Source organism: Onychostoma macrolepis, chromosome 24 (assembly GCF_012432095.1).
Source record: "Onychostoma macrolepis isolate SWU-2019 chromosome 24, ASM1243209v1, whole genome shotgun sequence".
Classification (NCBI taxonomy): Eukaryota; Metazoa; Chordata; class Actinopteri; order Cypriniformes; family Cyprinidae; genus Onychostoma; species Onychostoma macrolepis.
Window position 1 is genome coordinate 8,305,880 of NC_081178.1, and position 24,843 is coordinate 8,330,722.

At 35.8% G+C, this 24,843-nt stretch overlaps 1 non-coding gene across 1 annotated transcript; it reads left to right on the forward strand.

Annotated features, from left to right (window-relative positions):
- The first annotated feature begins 24,121 nt into the window (after nucleotides 1–24,121).
- Nucleotides 24,122–24,285, forward strand: LOC131533824 (U1 spliceosomal RNA). Its single transcript, XR_009269218.1, has one exon. It is a non-coding gene; the product is annotated as a U1 spliceosomal RNA (small nuclear RNA).
- Nucleotides 24,286–24,843: the final 558 nt, after the last annotated feature.

A 24,843-nucleotide genomic window follows, 5' to 3' on the forward strand; every position in this document is an offset into this window, starting at 1 on the left:
ACAGAAACTACAAAAACAGATTATAATGAATTATTAGGTATTAATGAAATAATATAATTTTCAAATATACCTTTATATTTTTTATAAATTTAAATTAGGCTACACCTAAAATAATACATGTTGTAAAAGTGATTGTTCATTGTTGGTTCATAATACCTATTTTATACAAAGCATTTTAATAAAAGAAAAAGGCTGATTCAGTTTCCTCTGTTCACAGAGCTGAGGCTGAAAAATTGAGAAGAAATAAATGTAATCTTGTGATCTCTTTCACAACATTGAGAGTCAGAGAGTGCAAATGGATACTTTAGCAACAGTATTTACATAGGCTAGCTGATTATTCCAAGAAAATCTTGTGATACTGAGATGCACGTCTGAATATTAAACACAACTTGTGTGCTATATTGCTGTCTAATGGACAGACGAGGTAATTGACCTATCAGAGAGAAATAGGAGCTCATTATTCGTTTTTATGAAGCTTTCTTTAGTATCAGGGCTTGGCTTTATGATCTGTTTAATAAAATTCTGATTAATGGCACATATCAGTTTGGCAGAACATGCTGTCTGGTTTAATGAAAAGACTTACACGCAGCTGCATTGAGCTCAACAGTCTGATAGGTTGCGTACCTATGCTATTGTTTAATGAATGCTTCTCATCAAGGAGAACTTACGAATAGAACGAATAGAAAAAGACACAAATACACCAACACGCTATAACCAATTAAATCAGTTATGACATTTTCAGGGTTATCTATCAGCTCTTTTGAGAAACTATAATGAATCTAAAGCTTGCTGGCTTCTTATCTCAGTGGTGGCCTTGGATCTGTCAAATGTTCTCTCTTTTCAAAGATCGCTCAATCATGTGAAGGCCCAGATCTCCAGCTGTGGCCTGTTAATAGGGACCCCATTGTGTCTGCAAATCAGTAGGACACAAATTTAATGTGACTGCTCTAAATGAAGAAAAAAAAAAAAAAAATCAGGATGCCAGCCCTGTCCTTTCTAGTATGCCACAGTCCTGATTATCCTCTGGTTTAGGGCTGGGAAGAGAGGCTTATAAATTAGCATCCTCAATTATTAACCATAATAGCAGCTATCACTCGCTGTCCTACATAATTCTGGCCGATGACAATTTTTAGTTAGTGTAAAACTGTAAATGGACAAGGAATGATTGCAAAGGAATGATCGGATGTCCTTTTGAATATAATATGTAGTTAATAAATGTCATATAGATGATAGTTGTCATCTAAAGCACTGGCTCTAAACTGGTTTTGCTTCAGGACTCATATTTTGTATTGGACATTAAGTAACAAAAAGAGGTACCAAATTGTTTATTTTTTTTGTATTATTTAAAAATAATAATAATAAATAATGGTAACGGTATTTAATAAAAAAGAAACAAAAAATGCTCAAATTTAATATTAAACAAATATATTTTATATTTAAAAAATAGAAAAATAATTAATAATATTGAAAACAAATACATTTCCTTAAAAAAAAAAAAAGTAGTTAATTACATGTAGTCAGTAATAATATTTTTTTCTTGTTGCATCTTCTATTTAATGCATTTTATTTTTGTAATAGTTTTGTTTGTTTTCGATGGCATGTCATGAAACCTGTCCATGTTGACATTTGATTAGTAGGGCTTTTCGATTATGGTAAATAATTTTGATCGATACTGAGATCACAATTATTACATGATTACTCATCGACTTTACAAACATCATAAAAAACGTAAAATATAATTCAACTGCAAATGAAATATGAGAAATAAAATAATAACAACGTCAAATAAATCGAGAGCATTATTTACAAAACTGAATTTATCAAAATAATAATTTGATCCCAATTATCTTGTTTTCATAATTGTCGCAAGCCAAAATCATGACGGGAAATAAAATTAGATTAATTGTCCAGCCCTAACATACAGTCTCCATGTCAAAGACAGATGTAAAGCATTTTCTTTTCACTTATAAAAGTATATTTTAATATATTCTATATACATGTAATATTTATAGTATATTGTATTTATAGTATATGCTGAATGACTAAATAAAATATAAATAAATAAAATACATAGTATATATATATTGCATATTAAATTTATAATACTGTAATATTTATTTTGATAGTCATTCTTTTTTATTAATGTATCTGAAATAGCCATTTTACATATTTGCACTTTGAAGAGTAAAGTGTCTTGCAATGAGGCCACAGAGACCCGAGTTCAACTCTTGGCTGATTAGACTAAAGCAGCGGGGGCGAATTTGATTGCATTTATTTTATGATTTTACAGACTTGATAAACTTGACCTGTACTGTATGATGCTATTAATGTAACATCCATCCGCCCACCATGTTTGACTTCTGGCAGGTGATGAGACTCATCGGCAAACAAACCGCAGCAGGAGTAGGATGGAGCAACAAGGAGGAAGTACAGGAAAAAGTTAGCCATTTTTGGGTCATAACCCTCCAGTTCAATCTAAAGATACAGATGGCACTGGAGCCGTTATGGCTTCTGAATGTTGCACAAAGTCCCTGAAATATTTTCAGCATCAGCGTTGATCTGTTCCACCGTCTCTGGCCTGCGTGGGAAAATACCACAGTCGATACTGGCGAATAACAAGTCAAAGGGATGTTTTAGAGGACTGAAATCTCATTGAAACCAAACTGCTTCATTTAAGGCCAAACCATTATTGAACAGTCTATTGAATGAATCACTTTGTCTGAAAGCCTGTGAGAGAATCAAAGGAAAGGATCTATTGAGGCCTATGTTGTGAAATGGATAGAAAGAATCATGGAAAACTCAAAACTGGTGGTACTTTATAATGGAGTTTACTGCCTGCAGGCTGCAGTGACAGGCTAACAGCAAAATGCTGATGTATCTGTCCAGCTTCACCAAAAAACATGACAGATTGGTTGCTGTATAAGCTGCAGGTACTTCATTTTCATCAAATATATTAATCTCACAATGTTTAAAACTAGAAGTCATATTAGTTTTCTTAGATCACAATCCAATGGATATAAGAGTGCATTTTAAGCAATATCACTACTTTGGGTTGAGTTTATGTTGACATTTTACCATGTTAAAGGATTCTGCATGAATGTTCTTAAAATATGGTAGTAAAAATGAAAATTCTGTCATAATTTACTCACTGTCATGTCGTTCCAAACCTCTTTGACTTGATTTCTTCTGTAGAAGGTAAAAGAAGATATTTTGAGGAACCATTGCTCCATTGTATGCATGAAAAAAACAGAGAAATGTATCTTCTTTTATATTCTACAGAATAAATAATGTCATTCAGGTTTGGAAAGACACACGGGTTAATAAATGATGGCATAATTTTAATTTTTTGGATGAATTAACCCTTTAGGACTCATTTCAGGTGTTTTTCTCCCCTTACATTTTCTTTGGAAACATGTCCTCAGTTTTATTTTATAACAAAAGCCAGCTCTTTAGCGAAATCATCTTTCAGGAAGTTACATTTGGTAGGTAAACAGCAGAAGAAATGTTAAATATACAGTAGGGGAACTATGACGTCAGAGCCAGGAAGTGTAATTCGGCGCAGGTTCATTTGAGATTTTCATATTATAATGTTTTTTTTTTTTTTTTCAATTTATGGGTATAATAAAGCCTGTGGTAAACATAACTTGACGTTACTTTTACATTTTGTTCTACAATGTAAACTGCACACACTCACAGCCCAAACGTTCTTATCGAGTTACTTATTAAAAACATACGTTTTCAAAAATGAACATAACTGCTTCAAAATTTGTGATTTGGGTATGGATGTGTGTAATTTACGTTGTAGAACAAAAAGTAAAAGTATCGTCAAGTTATGTTTACCACAGGCTTTATTTTACTCATAAATTGAAAAACCTCATTATAAAACTCTATCGGAAAATCTCGAAGGAACCCATGGCGAATTAATGCTAATAACCAACTAGTTAATAGTGAGAATTGGACACTAAAGTGTTACCTATACTTATTAACTTACCAAAGTATTTAAAGTGAGAAGAGTACATAAAAAGCATGCATTTTAAGGTTAGACTTTGAATTTTGACGTTAAATACACTATTGTATTGTACATAAATGTTCTACAGTCTATATATTAAGTCCAATTACATAAGAAGTAACTGTAATTAAATTACAGAAAAAATAGAGTAATCCCTTACTTTAATTTTTCAAGGGAAAAGTAATTAAATTACAGTAACTAATTACTCAGTAACTACAGTAGTTACACCCAACACTGGTTAGCGACCTATATTCTTTCTCTTGGCATTGTGTATATAATTAAGTTCAAATTCATGAAGTTTGACCAGAGCATAATTATGCGTTCTTTTAAGCATCTTTCTTTGGTTGCATCCAAAATTGCATACTTTCTTAGGCCTACTAAATAGTATTTGGAAAACAGTATAAGAAAAGTCCATGTAGTATGTCTGAATTTACAGTATTCATAAAACAGTAGGCGAAAATTGTGCAGCCAGTCAAAACTTTACTATCCCATGAGGCCATGGGAGAGGATTTCTGAATCACAGTGAAGCAACACAATTGTTGCTGGTAGGTCACATGACAAATTACTTCCGGATTACATACTTTACCATCGCGGTAATTACTTATTGAAAAAAACTATGAAGAGAATGTAATATCGGATGCAGCTTTTGTTGTCTTGTGTTCAAGCCTCTTGCTGATATACATGGACGAAAGCCTCAGAGTCATTACATTTGCTTCTGAAAATCATTTTTTTTGTCTCTTTTTCCCTTGCATTTTAAAATCTACCTCATTGACATTGAAAAGGAAAAGAACAGACTTGTGGGATCAGTGCTTTCTGCTTAGCTTGCATTACTGACTTGAATTTGATGTGCTACATTAGACAACGGGATTGCACAGCTCCCTAGGGTTTGGTCCGAGTACATGAAGAGAATACAAAAGTACCTCGCTTTTCCCTCTCCTTCTGTTTTTCTGGAGGTCTTCACAGGGTCTCTCAGATCCCGACCTCCGTATAATGCTCCCATAGTGAGGTGCTGCTTGTTGGAGGTGCTTTCATGTGTTCTGACTCTCAATCTCATGTTGAATTTCATTTATATTGCATATTGAAACTGAACTTTTTGTGCTAAACCTTTGTAAGAGCACCACCAAACTTTCTTCTACGAGCCCCAGGATGTGTTTCCCGCTCCATGTAACAAGTCCACTTAGAGAACCAGAGAGAAAGAAAAAGTGTTTGTCTGCAGGTATTCATGTGCACAAGAACACTAACACATACTTAATGAATAATTCAAACCGTCCTGTATTGTCCATTAAGTGTTTGTCCCTTTCCAATACGGGCATTAATATTTAATGTGTTTTTGTGTGGGTATGTCTGTATACCCTGATGATGAGGGCAGGCTGAGCGATGCTGTGTCTACTTTTTTGAGATGTATTGTGATGCCTGGGCTGTTTATTTTAGAACGGGAAGATTTAACCGTATTGGCTGTTTGCATTAACAGTAACAGACAGTTTTGGGCCCGGGAGAGCGAGGCCACAGACTCAGCTCAGATTTGAAGAGTTATTTGCGTTGATGCATCCTCCACTTCACACCGTGCGCTACCCTGAGGTTTATACATCGCCTCAGGTATATCAAACACATATTAGATCTATTCCTCTTTCAACACCTCCAGGTTTAGCCTCTGCGTCATCCAGATCTTTTTGACTTAAAGTCTTATTCTTTCCTTACTTGCCCTCTTCGGTACTGTCAACTACTGGCAAATGTCTTTCTCTTTTGAAGTATCTTTACTTGTTTTTATGTATATAAGTATAGACATAAGCAAATGCTTTGGAAGCAAAGTGATGTGATATATTTACCGTAATAAAATGTATGTGTGTATGTGATTGCTTTAGGCACAATAACTAAATTGGATCCACCATTAACTTCTCATCACAAACTGCAAACGATTGCAAGACATAATGGATGTGATTGTATGGATAATGTGCCATTAGTTGGGCAGAAATCCTTTTTCTCCACTGATGGCCATTCACAAATAGCCATGTCATCTGTAAATAAAAGTTTTGCAACATAAATTGCAATCCTAATAAAAATATACAAGAATGCGATGCTGCATATTATATTGCTAGGTCATAAGGATGCTAAATCCTATTGTGGCGTCTAAAGCTAAAGGCATATTCTATTCTATTCTATTCTATTCTATTCTATTCTATTCTATTCTATTCTATTCTATTCTATTCTATCATGTGAAGCTGAAGCTTATCCCAGCATTTCCAGCTGAAAGTATATTCTATTCTATTCTATTCTATTAGATTATATTCAATTAGATTCTATTCTATTCTACTATTGCAAAGCTGGAGCCTATGCCATCACCTTGGGCTGAAGGCATATTATATTATATTATATTAATTATATTATATTATATTATATTATATTATATTATATTATATTATATTATATTATATTATATTATATTATATTATATTATATTATATTATCAATTTAAGTTGCAAAACATTTTAAGTTGCATAATTTAAGTATGTTTTAAGTTGCATATTTTAAGTATGTATATATTTTAAGTTGCAAAATATAATGTATGGTATATGTTTTACCAGTGTCCAGTTTTGGAGGCTCTTAAAAGGCTTTTATTTTTGAAAGAGTGATCCTTTTCCTTTATTATCTCTGGATGAATATTAATGCTAATGGATCTCCAGTTATTTCTAGACCTCCTTGGTATGTGATGTTGACCAAAGTTTTATTGTATAATTTAATGAGACACTTGGATAAAGATCAGATGCAAGTAGACTGTCCAAAACAGAAATATATATGCATTGACTGTATGTTTAAAGAGCCATGCTGCTGATCAAAATGATGCTTTCAGTGCAGATGTGAGTAAATTGTTTTTCCTTTTTCTTTTTTTCATCGTCTCTTGGGTCAAAATCATACAGGAAGTCAGTTTATGGCCAGCTATTGACCAGCTCTTAGTGAGCATGCAGCAAATAACTCATTTTATCAATCACAGGATGAGGTCGACTTTAAAGAGACGATTGTGATGGTGGTGTGTTTTAGTAAATGTTTATGTAAATGTAAATGTTTAAGCATTTAGAGAGACCAATTAAAATGTTTATCCAGTTTTCTCCCTCTAAAAACTATTACCCTAATGCTATGTGAGCGCTTCTCAGTCTCTGCTAATGCACAATATGTCTTCGTTTGCATTTTTATTTAGCCTGTAGGGTGTAATAGATGAGAAAGGAACGATGAGGGAATCCCAATGCGTACATGACTGCCGTTATTTAAGCTTGGTAAGATATGAGCCTCTGTTATTATGTAGCCACAAAGATAATTTTTTAAAGAAAACAAAAAGCTGACAACGAAAGAAGGGTAATGAATATAGATATAGCAGATTGCAAAATGGTATAATGACTTTATTAAGATGTGGATTAGTTGGTTTCTTCATCAAAACAGATTCAGATTGAAGAAATTTAGCATTACATCACTTGCTCACCAGTGAATCCTCTGTAGTGAATGGGTGCCATCAGAATGACAGTCCAAACAGCTGATATAAACATCACAATAATCCACAAGTGAAGGACATGACTCCAGGCCATCAGTTAACATTTGTGAATTGAAAATCTGAAGAAACAAATCCATCATTAAGGACTTTTAACTTTAAACCACGTTTAACTGCTTTTTTGGACTGTTTTCGCTGGTAGATGTTGCTTAATATTTATATATATTGTATAACGTTTTCTCTTCACAAGATGTTAATTGATGGATTGGAGATGTGTCAGTTAATTGTGGATTTTTGTGATGCTTTTATCACTTGTTTGAACTCTCATTCTGACGGAAACCCGTTCACTGCATAAGATCTATCATTGAGCAAGTGAAACAATTTAAAGTGTTTCAATAAATCTCACAATTAAGCAGTTTGTACTGAATATCAGAACCAACTGTTATGTATATAAACAATTAAACCCAATAACTAAATTTAGATTTATGCATTTTATCAGACACTAATAAATAAATAAATAAGGTAATGAGATGGTACAACATACTGTGATAACAGTGAATATATGTATGAAGGCCTATCACTGAGTTATCACTCAAAATAAATGAGCAGTGCTCTGCGTGGTGCTGCATTTCAGACCAAAAGAAATGGAAGCAAGCGCTGACACCCTGGCAAGTCGGTATCTTTACCTTGATGATCAATAAAGTGGCTGCCATAACTCAGGAATAGCATATCGCCAAAGGCCTTCCTGCTGTTCCGGCCTGATCCCTCATGCTTTAAATATACCTGCTCTCCATTCCCACCTGCTGCTATCTCTTGTTCCCTCTTCGCTTTCTTCTACAAGGACAGATAGGACTCATCTTGTTCTTCCTGATATAGCAATGACACTGTTCCTCTCATGCAAAGTTTAGTATACAGTGTTTCACCTCAAACCAAACACAAAACCCTCACAATAGCATAATATCAATGTGAAACATATTACTCGTGGAAGTTTTTTTTAAAACATACAAGCACTGATTTCTGATTTGCTTTTTTGTCATTTTACTGGATGAATTATAATAGCACAGAACGGTCCGGAGAAATGTTGTCTAAAATAACAGACAGAATGTTAGTGGACCATCTGAAATCTATACAGCTGCCTGCAGTTTTCTGGCGATGGCATGCAACTCTAGCGCATTTTCTTTCCAAAGCACGTACAGTACGCATACACAACTTCTTTATTGATGTGATCAGTGCAGGATATAAAAAAGTATGATATTCTGTGATAGATCCATGTCCATGATAGCCTGTGTACTTTTGAAACAGAAAGGTTTGTGGTTAATAAACATCCATTGTGTGTTGATCATTTGATCGTGTTTTCAGATACAAATAAGATTGCGGTAATCTCATTTTACCATTTTTTAATCAATTTCACAGAACTCCACTTTGCTGAATAAAAGCATTAATTTCCTTCAGAAATCTTACTGATCCCAACTTTTGAACCGTAGTGATTTTAAGAATATACTGATATGATAAAACAGTTAGTTGTCTGGGAAAATGTGTCCAACACAAGCAAACTGGCACTGACTCAAGTTGCATTTTGCTGTGTCTTTCACGGTCACCGCATCCTGGTAGCAGAAACAGGTATTCTTCTGTATCATAGTTCAGTGCTAATTACTGTAGTGCTGCTTTCCATTAATTAAAATATCATAGAGACTTGAGACTCTGTTGACTCTGACCAGCAAGCAACCACCCAGAACTCTGTAGCAGCCGCAAAACAACATCCATTTTCATCAGAAAATGGAAAAATCTTGTTGTGTTAATGGTGCATTCAAGTCATGTCAGAAAGATAGTATTTAAAAGTTGAACATAGGCCTACATGTATGAAACCATGAGTGAGAAAATCAGAACTTTACCCTGGCTCAAGTTTCCGAGTTGGTGGAGCGTCAGTGAGAAAACATGTCGTACACAATCTGTATTGATACTAAATTTGTTGAAATAAAGATGAAAGAATGAACCATGAAAGAATATGTAACAATTACATTTACAGCACCTTCATAAATTGAATAAAAACATAAAAAGCAAAAACACACCCATTGCACATTCTTTATTCATTATTTGGTATAGAGTTTAAAAATCTTGTTAATTTTTTTTTGTAGAAATGGTACTATCACCAAATTGACATGAATGCACCAAACATCCGAATTACATTTTCATAACTCATAAATACAAACTTTCCAGGAGCATACTGTTTAGTCAATGGGTGTTTAGGTTATACGGTATAAAAATCACAAGTAGATCCATAAACGGATACGTGATTAATAGCTGAAGCAAAATGAATTGTCTCTTTTTGGCTATTCCTTACTCGTTTTGTCCTCTGGCTTGGCTTCAGACTTTCAGATCAGAAGGCCTCAATTCTAGCCAAACCGCCTTTTATGTCTCCAGGGTTCATTATCCCACAAATCCAGTCTTTCTGTTCATTATGAGTCTGTCTGTATCATCTCCGATTGACTTCACCCCAAAAAATCATGTGGTAAGCTCAATTCCACAGACCTAAACTCATCTCCTGTCCAAACGCTGTGCTGCACTGACCCTGCATTGGACTGTCGGATTTAGATGGAGAGCCTTATCGCAAATGCCGCACACCTGCTAAACCCGAGTCTCATCCCAATCATCTAACTCGCATTGCGACGTTCCTTTGCTTTCCAGCAGATTTATTAATCTCTCTCTGGTGGAAACTGTTGTTATCAGCACTGCAGCAAAACAGTAACACTCTCCAAGTCACGGTGGCAGTATTTGCATGGGCTCCCCTGTGCGTGTCTATCCTTCCTCTTCCTGGCTCCGTAAAAATTCTGTGTGAGTGAAAAATGGGAACGGATAGGGTCATTGGCCGTGCATCACAGAGAATTTGTATTTTTTTTCACTGGCTGAGCGTCCTCATCTGTAGATAGCAAACAATGGAATGTGCAGAAACCTCTCTGGTGAACAATAGGTCAGTTAGGACAGCTGATTAATCCCAGAACAGAAATCCAGTGCTCAGGGTCATCCTGGGTCTCATATGATGGATGTGACCTCCATTCGGTGTGATAGTGTGCAGAAGGGTGATCTATAATGCCTGCTGGACCACTAAGCCAACAGGGAGAGACTAAACTGGACATATGGATGGAAACCTGCATGCAGTAGTTTCAAAGACCTGTAGGGCGCAGTGTTTCACTTGCTGCACAGTGTATCTCAGAAAACAATCAAACAGTGAGGCTGGTTGATGATTGCTGTGGTGAACTGAAAGCGAGAGGACAAACAATCCTGTGCGTCTCAAATAGATTCGTACACTTGCTCTGCTGAATAATTCTAGCGCTTGATTTTCAAATGTGTGATTTGAGCGAAGCGCCTGTACGTATGTGAAATGACAAGGTGTAATTTCCCACTGGCAGTGGGAATTTGTGGATATGTGTGTGTCTGTGTGTAGCTTGCCTTGTCCTTCCCCGAAATGCCACTGGCAGTGCAGTGGTCATGTCAGCACCCATTAAAACATCCATTCATCTCTATCAGCTCTCACCTACTCTGCTTTGCCTGCCACTTTGGCGACTCGTGTGTGATTGTGTGGAACTAAAGGGAATTAAGCTGGATATTTACTTTAAAGGAATGTTCCGGGTTCAGTAGTTAAACTCAATCGACAGCTTTTGTTGCATGCCGCTAGTTTCACAGAAGAAAAAGGTAATTTTGTCCTTTGTTTAAAAAAGAAGAAGTTGGGACGAAACGTCAATTAGGCTATATTCTAACAATCATAGTCGATATAGTCTAAAAGCGATCCAAAAACTGGAAAATATTATACTTAAGACAATGCCCATATATTTATTATTTTTTTGAACAGTCATGAACCTTATTTAGGTTAATCATTTATTGATAAATAGTTTGACTAAAATTTTAGTCAAACTATATAAATAATTAAACAAAAGGTGTATATAATATATATATAACAATAATAACATCAACAATAATAATACTTATGTTTTATATAGGCTATTAATTTTTTTCAGTGCAAGCAATTAGGCTTTTTTTCAGTGATTAATTTCGAGGCATCGCTAAAAATATTTCTTCAGTAATCGCTCTGACTGATTCAGTGAGTTAATTCACTGAACGATTCGTCAAACTGATTCAAACCGGTAGCTTTTAAAAGGTTCATCAAAAGAACCGAGTGATGAGTCATTAGCAGTGATGGGAATAGCGGCGTTATAAATAAACGGCGTTACTAACGGCGTTATTTTTTTCAGTAACGAGTAATCAGACGAATTACTGTTTCCCCCGTTACAACGCCGTTACCGTTACTGACAATAAAATGTGGCGTTACTATATTATATTATTAGAATTTATTTTTTCAGTTCATCTGAATGGATTCGCAGTGTAGCTGTAGCCTATTTGACATACCATAAACTCTAGTGTGAAGCGCACGACTCGCCGTTGCTTTCTCTCACATACACGCACGCAAAGAAAGATACAGAGCACGAGAGTCTTTCATAACATGCAGAATTGACGCGCTACATGTAAACGATATTCTTTGTTGTATTTTCCTGTCAAAATAATGGAGTTCCTTTGGAATTCTTCAGCTTTTAAGAACTGCCGGTTTCTCTGGTAGTGGGCGGAACTAATGCGCAAACGACAATCTCATTGGCTGGCGCTCACCTATTATCCTCCCTGTTTTGATTTCAGCAAATCAATTCGAGCGAACGCAGATAACGTGATTAATATTCATGAACCCAGCAGCTCATTAAGCCTTATGCGTTTTATATTGATGACAAATATGCATTCATACTTGGTTATTCTAATTACTAAAGTTCTATCATCATATAATATTAAATTGTCATAAAATTATATTATAATGCTTGACTGACTGATAATAAGTGTCAGTAGATAAATAGTGTAGATTAATGTACAATGTTTTATAATAATAATTTATTCTTTTTAGTGTCCATTTCATTAATTTAACATATTTAATTTTGGGGGCATCCAAAGTTATTTGACATTTGAAATTTTTTTTAAAAGTAACGCAATAGTTACTTTCCCTGGTAATTAGTTACTTTTATAATGATGTAACTCAGTTACTAACTCAGTTACTATTTGTGAGAAGTAACTAGTAACTATAACTAATTACTTTCTTAAAGTAACGTGCCCAACACTGGTCATTAGTGAATCAAACGCTGTATGTTTGTCTTGTGCTTTTTGCGAGAACAGTTCAACAGAAAGACGCGATTTCTTCACATTATTTTATGATAAGATGACTTTCTATACATTATCACATATTCACGATGATTCATTTTACCGTGGCATTGTATCATAATCGCAATAGAAAGATACTCGCAAATGTTTATCGATTAGCACCTATCCACCTTTTTCTTCAACGCGGAAGTAAGCCTATGGGTGAGACTTCCGGTTCATTAGCCGCTATAGGTAAATAACGAGGAGAATAACAATGTGCAGTAAACGGTAAACTGTTTGCACTACAAACCAGTGTGTTCATAATTAAGATAATACATTAAAATAATATAATAAGACACACTCATTTTCAATTTACAAATGGCCACGCCCATTTTTACATCAAGAAAAAGGTGGATAGTTTTGGCAGTCAGCATTTGTTCAATCAACATTCATTCCCTGAGGGGTTAAAAACTAAGGGACAAAGTGAGATTATTTTCTGTGGTATTCAAAATTATGCCTCGATGAGAACTTTCATTAGCTAATTATGTACATTATACAACTTTGACTATATTTAAAAAAATCTGTTTTATACGAATTATCTAGAGTTTCCCACCTGCATGCTTACATAAAGTCTCTCTGCATGTGTCTCTATTTTTGCCTCTTTCTGTAAGATGTTTATTCCCTCTGTTAAGGAAGGTTTTGCAAGCATAAATTGCAAGCTGCAGAGATGTCTGTGGGACAACAAAAGAGAAGATGGAGTTTTTATGAAAGCTACAATAAAAGACGAAACACAGACGAATCCCCCCCCCCCCCCCACAACGTATCCAACACCCCACACACCTTACACAGTTCATATGACTAGACTAGACAACTTTTCACTACTTTATTTTTGTAAACGTTCCATTATCACTTCCCGGTTGATTTCGGGTAATTGTCAGGGACAGTTTTTACACTGTTTTTTTAATGGCAGACAAACCCCTGAAGGGCGGAACAGAGATAGGACCAATTACTGAGCTGCCTGGCCTTGAAGTAATCAAAATTATTATATGAAAACAGCTCATTCCCCTGTGTATTATTCTGTGTGTGTGTTTACCGAGGAAAGTGGGTCATGTTGTGTTAGAGAATGGGATGTAATAAATTGCTTTCAGAAGTTTGGTGGCATGAGTTCAAGAAGTTCAGCGCAACATCTTTTCTGGAGTGTGTTGCTGAAGGTAAATCAATGCGTGTTAGGTATGTAGTGGTAAAAGGACAGCAGAGTCACAATTTTTAATTAACTCTTGCTTTAAACTTGTTAGGCATACCACATATTTTTTGACTATGTATTGTAGCAAAAATTGGATATAGGAAATTTCATTATACTAGTTACATTTGGCGAATGAAAACCCTTCAAATCTTTATTCCAGGACCCAGTGATGTCAAGCAAAGCAGCTTGAATTGTTTTTTCGAGGTTTTCCTGTTTGTAATTCATTATTGAATCTACCAATGCATGTTCTTGCTGCATTATATATGATTTGTTATGAAATTTTAATGAAACTTTGCTTGCATTGCTGAAGGTGCTTGTTATTCACACATGCTCTTTTAAATTCATTTTAATTCAGAGATTCTCACGGCCACTTCAGAGCAAATTATTGTTACGTTGACACAGATTGCTCTCTTCTGTGTTACTACGTCACAGTCAACATGCATTTCTTTAGGCAGCCAGCAATGCAGCAGCTATCTGTATACTGTAGGCGAGGAAGAGGGACAGTTTGTGTGTGTAAGTATCTTTATTTGAGAATCTTGTCGTCAAGCAAAGCACAAATGGAAGAAAGCAGTAGTAATGTAACTGTATGTACTGTATATATGCAGTTGTAGATGGTTAATGTGGTTTTGGCATCTTTATAGTCAATGTTTTTCTTTTTAATAGGCTAAACTGTAAAGCTTGGGTTGAAAAAATAAACCAGGCCATGAGTATATAAAGTGTTTTCCTCCTGCTGTTGTACACTGTTAACAAATGGTTCTTCTAGCACTTTCTGGATGACAAACGGTTCCTGGTAGAACCATTAGTCTGCCATTTAAAGACTATTCTGCAAGAAAAGCTCCAAAGTTTCTGCATGGGGCACAAAAAGATTGCAAAAATGTGAAGCAGTGATGAAACTGCAATATTTTTGACAGCTAATTCTAGGTTTAGTTTTTTATTTTGCATACTTTATGCATGAATATACATTACCATTCAAAAGTTTGGAGACAGTTTTTGATCTTATGCTCACCAAAACAATTATTTGATTAAAAAAATACTGTAAAAAATAATAATATTGTAAAATGTTATTGCAATAAAAAAAAAATCAGTTTTCAATTTGTATATATTTTAAATTATGCCATAGTCTGTCTGAATACTCGATTCTGATTGGCTGGCAGGTGTTGATAAAATTTGTTTAACTGCACAGGTAGTTCCAGGTCAGTTTAATCACGTTCTATATTAATGCGCTTCCTATAAACATTGGTAACCATTAAACGATTTGAATGCACGACATGGAGGCGACGCCTCCGCGTCGTGCATTCAAATCGTTTAATGCACAGCTAGCCGTTGATTATCCCTTACATATATATATATATATTATAATCAATATTGAAAACAGTTGTGTTTCTTTGACTTATAAGAGTTTAAAAGAACAGCATTTATTTGTCACTTTTTATCAATTTAATTCATCCTTGCTGAATGAATGAATATTCTTTTTATTGTATTTTTTTTTTTTTACTTGTATGAACTTGAATATTCTTGCCAGACAATCATATATGTCTGCCTCTCTGTTAAAACAGCCTAAATACAGTATGTGCACCGTCCAATATCGGCAGGGCCTGTCTGCACTACAAGATATTCTTTAAAGTCTGTCTACCCACATTAGCACAAAGCATTGCCTGTCCTCTGTCATTTACTGAGTCAGCAATGTCTTGCTAATGTTACCTAAAAATGCTGAATCTTCCTACTTGCAGCTATTATTGTTGAATTATATTTAGGATTATACCTTTATGCTTTAAAATAATTGTCCCCTTGCCAGGCTCCCCTAAAGCAGATCAGTGCAGAAAATGTGTGGATGCTTCTGTCTGACAAGCTGTCTGTGAAAATCTGTGTCTACCCATTTAGGAAACCATGCTGTCACTCAAACTCAGGTTTGTGTGTAATTTGAGGTGGAGTCTACCACAAATAACAAGCATGACATCCAAAGCTGATATGTTGCAAAGACTATGCGGTGAGCTGTTTTTAATGAGTTGTACGTATCTTCTTCATGATGCTTGTCCCAGTGGAGACATCTCACTGTCAAAAATGTTTCCATGTTGATGTGTCTGACTCTTACTTTCTGCTTTTCTCTCTCAAACTCACAAAGCAATGTACAGTACTGTTTCTCAAGCCAAGCAAGTGCCGTTGAGAATAGGAATACAAACAGATAGCTTTCACCAGACCTCCATGGCAAAATCTGCACCGATTATTCTTGCATGACAGTGTTTTAAGGCAGGGAAACAGAATATTAGTCCTGAAGACGGCAGGAGAGCGGAGACAAATTAAAATCATCTGCTGATTAGAGAAATACGGCACCCACTTCCTATTCGACAAATGGAAATCAAAGTGCTCATTACTCACACACTGTTAGGCTCCATTTTAAAAAACTCATTTTTAAAAAGAGGACAGTAATTTCAGGAAATTGTCATGCTTTGTGATGCCTCAGCATTTTTTTTTTTTCCTTATTGGAAATTCTGCTTCTTCTGAAAACAAGCGGATATAAGGTTGGCTGATAAAACCTGTAGATTTTTCTTTCTTCTACACTATTGATTTCTGAATAATGAGCTGCCTAAAACTGGCCAGATGCTCCGAGCTCAGCGTTTAGCAGATCCATTAAAGCTCCGCTGGCACAGATCTGCTCCAAGGGTGGAGGGGTTTGTCTCTTGAAAATGCCCGCTCTTTGCCTTCCTCTCTAATTATTTCCTTAACTTGTATTGGTAAAATCAAAACTAGATGCTGTAAGTTACATTCAATGTCCATATACCTGTATAAGATGCTGATTGTTGATTAGGGGTGTTAGGGACCTCTAATCCAGATGGTCCGTTGTGGCCTGATCTGTAGGTTATCAACTTCCCATGCAGTCCACACTGGAGGAAAGAGCTGCAGCCAGAGATAAAACCACAATTAGAGACACAACTAATGCCCTGAACAGTGGTTGAGGGACTAAGGGTGGCTGAAATCCCCTAATTCATATCATAGCCCCCCCCAGTTATCTCCATAATCAGGCCTGAAAGGCAGAGGCTACGCAATCGCACCTCAGAGTGCCATTTAAATGTATCAGAAGGTCGATAGCTCAACCAAAAATGAACATCCTGTTATTAATTTCTCACCCTTATCTCATTCCAAACCTGATAAGACCTTCGTTTATCTTCGGAACACAAATGAAGATATTTTTGATGAAATCTAAGAGCTTTCTGACCCTGACATAGACAGCAATGTAACTACCACGTTCAAGGCCCAGAAAGGTAGTAAGGACATTGTTAAAATAGTCCTTGTGACATCAGTGGTTCAACCGTAATTCTATGAAGCTACGAGAATACTTTTTGTGTGCAAAGAAAACAAAAATAATGACTTCATTCAGCAATTTCTTCTCTTTTGTGTCAGTCGCCTTCATGAAAGTACATCTTTGTACGTTATCCCTAAGTTGTAGAAATTAGTACCTTAAAGGTATATTTTAGTACCAAAAGTGTATATTTTGAAAGGGTACCACCCCTGTGACAGTTCTGTACCGTTTTTTCTCCAAAGAAAAACACTTTTTTAGAAGAAAAATGTGGCTAAACGTTAATACATATAGTAGTTTTAGCACTAAGCACAAAATCCAGGATTTTATTAATTTCAAAAATATCAGTGATAAGATGATTACAGTTGACACTATTGATTATATTGCAGATAAATAAATACACCAATTCAGTACTTAATTAAGTGAGAGTAGTTAAAGGAGCAAAAAAGCTGTTTTAGTAGTGTGATCCTAGTGGAAGAACGTCAAATAAAATGGTTAAATATGACATCACTGTATATGAGTTTTACCATTTGTATTAATGCTGCAGTGCAGACCCCATTCGTCAGCGATGCTGAGAGTTATGTGGGTGCGTTGATGTCTGTATGAGAGAGCATTTGTGTGAGATCATGGTTTTGGGCTTGCCTGTGGGTTATCTAGGATTTCTTTTATGTCCTGCATTGTATTTGAGATTTGCACTCTTAATTAGATCATGTGAAAAGACAGATTAGGACCATCTAATCTGAACACATCCAGAGTTAATGAACCAAAAACGCTGAATTCTGATCAACTTCATTTTGCAGTGTGTTGGTACATAACCAACTCTTTTAATTTATTGCTGGATTAAATTATGACTGACACTTACAAAACCTGTGAAGATAATGTCTGGATCGTTTTATTAATAAATGCATAACATTTAATTTTACATTTATTACATACATTTATTTAATGTTCACAAATGAAGCTTTTGCCTTTTTGAAATCCTCAGCCTTAGTCATTGCTGGAAAATGTGTTTGAAGGTCACTGCAGTCTGCAGTAAAGCTTTTACCACCAAAAGTCCTTCAGTCTGGTCTCAGTGGTGCAATTCCATCTCTGTTACACAAACGTCATGTACAGCACAAGCTGGCAGACGACAACATTCTGTGTGACTTGAAGCTCTCTGAAAGATTTGTGTCTTTTTAAGAGGCAGGCTGAGCTGGCTAATGAACATTAAAGAAGAGAATGTGCTTTTAAACGATCTGCGTGCTTCAAATTGCCTCCGTGAACTCGTCTTATTTCTTTTTCTGTGCATCTTCTGCCTCGTAAGAGAGGAAGAGAATCTGTGATACCTTCGTGAAGTTATCCACTCATCTGATGCATACTGTACAATTGTCAAGAAAACAGCAAACTGATATTGGCTTAACATAATTTTCATAAAGCGTGTTAAGAAACTACCAGGCTCCTACAACAAACAAGAGTTTTTTTATATTCTAAAATGGCAAACTTTTGAGTTTTATTTCCCATACTGACAACACTGTTCCTCCATTACAGTGTACATTGTGCAATAGGTAATAAGAGTTTCAACAGGCAAAAGTGATTATGGAAGGAGAAATGTTTGCCTTATTATGTTGCCTGCCAATTACTGGGATATCTTTTCAGTTTATAACAGTGTGTGTTTCTGTTGATGTGGCATCAGACAGGTGTCATCCTCTTCATCAGGGAGATGCCTCAGAGCTGAGCAACGGAGATGCCTGCTTATGCTCTGTGGATAAGAAAAGCACAGGATAACAAGGTCCCTGAAGCCCTATTATTTGGGCTGATATTAGAAGCATTTGTATATGTGTGTGGAGTCTGTTCCCTTGTGTGTGTGTGCGCGCGCGCACTGCATGTGAAATCTGTGTTTTCCACTGTCAATTCATATGAGCTCTGTTTATTTGATGAATAAACCATCTCTCTGTTCGCTTCCTTTCACGGCTGTTAAAGTCAAGTAATGATCACACGTTTCTGTTCACCTTGGTTTACACTCCATCCACCACAATGGCAATATGTTTTTGATTAGGGACTCAAAATCAGTATTAACAGACTGCTGCTTAAAGGGATAGTTCATCTTAAAATTAAAATTCTGTCATTGCTTACCTGTCCGATTTCAATGAATATAATGAATGCATGAGTATTAATGCTGTAAACGGATACCACAAAAGCATCACCAGATGACAGAACTTGATTTTGTTTTTTTTTATAAGCTGTTCCTTTAACATTAATGTAGCTGTTAACTAGACATTGAAACTATCTTGTGTGTTAAACAATCTTTTCCTTTAAAACGGGCTGTTTTTGACCAGAATTAGCTGCAAAGTAGACCAAGGAGACAAAAATAGACCTGAACGGAAAAAGTCTAGTCCACATTTCAGCTTTTTCTGGCAAAGAAGCACCTATTTAGAGAGGACGAAATGAAAAACTGCAGTTGCTTTTGTTTTTACATTCCATCTGATAAAGGTTTATCTGAAATAGTTCATGTACCACAATAACAAACCAATGTATAAATGCACTACCGGGGACAGAATAATTTTATTCAGCAAGGATGCATTCAAAATGGTTCACAAGTGGCAGTAATGATATTTATAATGTTACAAACCATTTAAAAAACCTTCTGTTTCAAATAAATGCTGTTCTTTTGAACTTTCTTTTCATCAAATAATGAATATATATAATGTGACACTTAAGACTGGAATAATGGCTACTGAAAATTCACCTTCGCCATCACATGAATAAATAACATTGTAAAATGTATTCAATTATTTTAAATTGCAATAATATTTCACAATGTTACTTATTTACTGTATTTTTGAGCATAAGAGTCTAGCAACCTCAAATTTTGTGGTGATGTCATACTATTATGACCGTATTGCGATTACAGTCAAGATCAAATTTAATTGGCAGCCTTGCTTTTTAACATGTCCATCGCCCTATAGGTACAGTAGATTATACCCTACATGAAATGAAAATCTCTGTATCCCCCACAGAGCTGTTCTGTAAGGATCCGACCTTTTGCTGAGATCTTTTGTACTGATTTGACCTTACAAAGTAAAGATAGATGGTTTTTGCCTCAATGGAGCACTGTCTGTTCTTTCAGTATGCAGTTTTTTACCTTCATAAGAGTAATTTAATGTGACCCATCTTGAATATGAATCTCTCACTTGCTTCCTTTAAAGAAAACGCCCATCCTTTCTCCCTAGAAGTCGATAAATATGAAAAAGCAAAACAGAACAAAACAAATCGATCTTTGCAACATCGGCTAAACATGTTTAGTAATACAAAACATTTCATGTTTGAAATACAGCTGCACTTGAGCTAGCCAGATCCAGTATAACTCTTGCACCGCTGACAGTTCTTGGACACTCAACGTGATGTCACTGAAGACCTCTGGCTGCCCCTGCAGTGCACCTACACGCCTTTAGACACGTTCTTCCTGTTTGAACACAGGTTTCTGATCCCTAGAGGAAGCAGAGAAAGGTCAACTGCTCACTCGTAACCTGTGTTTCCTGTACTCAGGCGCTGTCTGCACAACTACACTCAGAAGCTTTTGACCTTTCAGTGTGATGGAACAACTTTGATGTAAGACTGAGTTTCCAGAGAATATGTTTTCCACCACACCCTTCATCTCTCAGCCTTTTTCTCGCCTTCTGGATTTTGTCCTTCATAATTCTTTGTCTGCTTTAATTTAAGAACTGTATTTTTATACAAAAGAGCACAAATAAATACCTCAGCTGAGTGTATTCATAAATTATACATGCACTCTAACTTCAAACTCAACCAGGGCTCTGCAGACCATTTAGAGGATACATGAAAACACTGACATCAAGTCATTTTCTAACCAATCTGTTGAAATTGTTGAATTGAAATTTTCCTGTTTATTAGCTTCGAAGAAGTAAGGATGGGTGCTGCTTATAAAAGGAAACAAGTGAGAGTTATAATGTTAGTTAATGTTAAAACTGAGAGTCTGAGTGGAGGATACCTGCTTAAGGTTTTCTGGTTTTAGATGGTCTCCAAGCCTGGTCAGACTAATCTGTTGACTGATTTTACTGAGGTTTTGGACTTTCCGTTGATTAGGCTACACTCAAAAAATGGTGCTATATAGCGCTAAAAGTGGTTCTTGGCTCGTAATCATAGGGGAACCACTTTTGGTGCTATATAGCACCATATCTTTAAAGGTGCTATACAGAACCTTAATCGTATGGTGCTATGTATAACCATAAGAGGTGCCATATTGCATTGTATTTCTTCAACAAAAATGGTGCTAAACAGCACCAACAGTGGTTCTTTGGCTTGTAAAGAACCTTTAAAGGGGCTTAACAGGTTCTTTGTACGGCAGTGGTGCTACATAGCACCTTAATCACCACAAAGAACCACTGAAGAACCATACAGGAGCTTAACAGGTTCTGTATATGGTAGCGGTGGTATATAGCCCCTCAGTCATGCCAAAGAACCAGTGAAGAACTGCTGAAGAACCACTGAAGCATCAAGATTTGAAGATTTGGTGCTATACAGCACCAAAAGTAGTTCCCCTATGATTACGAGCCAAAGAACCACTTTTAGTGCTATATAGCACCATTTTTTTTGGAGTGTAGGCGAGCAGTGGATTGTCTAGCTAATCATTGGTTTTCTTAACCAGCTGGTTTTTAATTGCTGTTTTTAGTAGCCAGAAGGCTAATCTAAATAAAAAGTTTTGGGTTCATGCAGAAACTTAATTTTTAGCTAGTGCTTCTTTGGTGATTAGAAAAGGTCTTGTTGTTGCATTATAGGTTCTTCAGATCAATATATTGGTTTCTAGGTTCTTTAAATCACCAGATTAGCAAAACACAAATTAACTTGAGAATGTGTGGGACTTTTAAAAAGTTTTTCTCTGGCAAATGAGTACTAATTGTTGACTGTTTTATCTGGTGATTTGGTCTTCATGCTGGCAAAAGACCTTCAACTGTCTTAAAGCACACTTTCTGACATTATGTAAAGTACTTGTAGCCTAAGGGAGCATAACCAGGGCCAGGGCCATTTAGCAATAAAGAGGATTAGACAGTGAAGAAAAATGGATTAGGATTAGAAATATTTCTTGTCGTATTTTGTTTTGAAGGGAAGAAATTACAGTGATTATAACAGTGTTCATTTAAATCCTCCCTCAAACAAGAATGAAGAGGTGACCTTCAGATGGAGTTACTTTGCAGAAAACTCCACACACGTATCGTTTAGATGCTTTATAAAGTGTAATGCTTTCTGACGAGAGTGGAAGGCACTTTGAGATAAAAGTAAATGTGATTAAAAGCATGATGTCAGTGAGGGGAACGTATATCACTGAAACAAATACTCCAGCAGGTCTGTTAATACCTTTTTATCTGTATTTGTTTTCTTTTCATCACATTCGCAGAGTCGCCCTCTCACTTTCTACGGTTCAGTCAGGCTATCACTAAATTATGATGCAGAAAATGAAGCTCTTAACATTTGCCAAAAAGCCTTTCATGAGATTTCAAGTGGATGACCTCCGAGATCGTTGTAACGGGTCTGAGAGTCAGCTTAAATCTTTAAAGAGTTGGATATCTGCTTCGCTGCTAATCATAGAGGCTTGTGTGAAAGTCCTTCTAATCTTCTTCTTCCATCTTTCTCCTTTTTTCCAGTTTTCTTTCCACCCCTTTACTCAAAGATTTACTGCACTTCTAGCGTTATAGCAACATTATTTAATGATCTTCTCTTTTTGTTGCAGTTCTTCCTATTTCCTGTAAAAGTGACACCACTGTTATTTGCAGGCAACTTGAGGACACCTCTTGAACTAATTCAAGACAGATGCTTCTCATGTGTTACAAGATTCTGGATGGTTCAACTCTGGGTTTGTGATTGATAGTTAGTTACACTTGCCTATGTCTTAAATAATTCACAGCAAACTATATCCCTGGCGGGTAGTGCAAAATTGAGCAGATAATAGACTCAATTTTGAGGATGTTGTAAGACAAATTTTCAGACAAAGATTATGGCCTGAATTTGGGAAATGAATTTAAAAAAAGTTAAATTATTCCTGACACAACCTCAGTACAAAAATTAATCTCAGGTGTCATGTTTCACTCACAAATAAAATGAACACCCCAGATGTTGTTGCATATAGAAATTACATTGTTTGACCATTTCTTTCTTTCTTTCTTTCTTACTTACATTTGACATTATTTTCATGACAATTAAGCTAATTTCAATTCAAAAATGATCATTACGGTGATGCTAAATAATTAAATAAATAAAATAACAATTAAATAATATTTACACACCCAATATATATATTAAAAGTCTCTTTTGCTTACTAACGATGCATTATTTGATAAAAATACAGTAAAACAGTACTTTTGTGAAAATGCTATTGTAATTGAAAACAAATGTTTTCTATTTTAATATATTTTAAAATATAATTTATTCCTGTGATGGTAAAGCTGCATTTTTTTAGCAACCATTACTCCAGTCTTCAGTCTCACATGATCCTTTAGAAATTCTAATATGTTGATTTAGTAATAAAAGTTTCTCATTATTAGCAATGTTTATAAAAATTAAAAAAATATATAAAACACTTGTGCCACTTAATATTTTCGTGGAAACTGTGATGCATTTTTTTTTTTCAGGTCTCTTTGATGAATAGAAAATTTCAAAAGTACAGCACTTATTTGAAATCTTTTGTAACATTATAAATTTCTGTCAACTTTGAATTTAGTACATCTTTGCTGAATATTCAAAAATTACTGACACCAAACTTTTGAATAGTAGTGTAATTATGTTTATCTGTATTTTTACATTATGTAGGCTAATTGGATTTTATGATTATAAAATAATCACGATGCATTTTATTAATGGCCCAAAAAGTACAGAAGGCCCTTGGTTAGGGTAGTTTCACCAATGCAGTTATGTTTTACAGTTATGTTATGCAGTTGTTTTACCTGGCAGGGGAGACACCATGATCAAGAAGGCGGTTCACCCAGAGCAAGGTTCGGCCATTGCACTCCGGTTGTGCTGACCCCTGCGAATTCCCCAAATGTGGGAATCTCGACTGCATAATTTATGGTAGTGGGGGACTGCGTTCACGGTCTCCCCTGAAATATTCTTTAGGGGGGAAGTCGTGGCCTAATGGTTAGCGAATCGGACTCGTAATCCAAAGGTTGCGAGTTCCAGTCTCAGGCCAGCAGGAATTGTAGGTGGGGGGAGTGAATGTACAACGCACTCTCCACCCTCAGTACCATGACGGAGGTGTCCTTGAGCAAGGCACCGAACCCCCAACTGCTCCCCGGGTGCTGCAGTATAAATGGCTGCCCACTTCTCCGGGTGTGTGTTCACAGTATGTGTGTGTGCACTTTGAATGGCTTAAATGCAGAGCATGAATTCCAAGTATGGGTCACCATACTTGGCTGTATGTCACGTCACTTTCACTTTTTATTTGTGACCGAACATCACTGACATTGTTTGGCAGTTCTATTAACACTTCATGAGTTTTCTGTGTGATCTATTGCTAACATGATATCTGTATAGGTTCCATTCTTGCATTGGACTGAGGCTTGATTTAACGCTCCATAACAGTCGATACAGCCCAGTAACAACCCAGAGATACCAGAGCCAGTAAAAATGATTGCTCTTAGTAGAACTATAGAAATCAATAG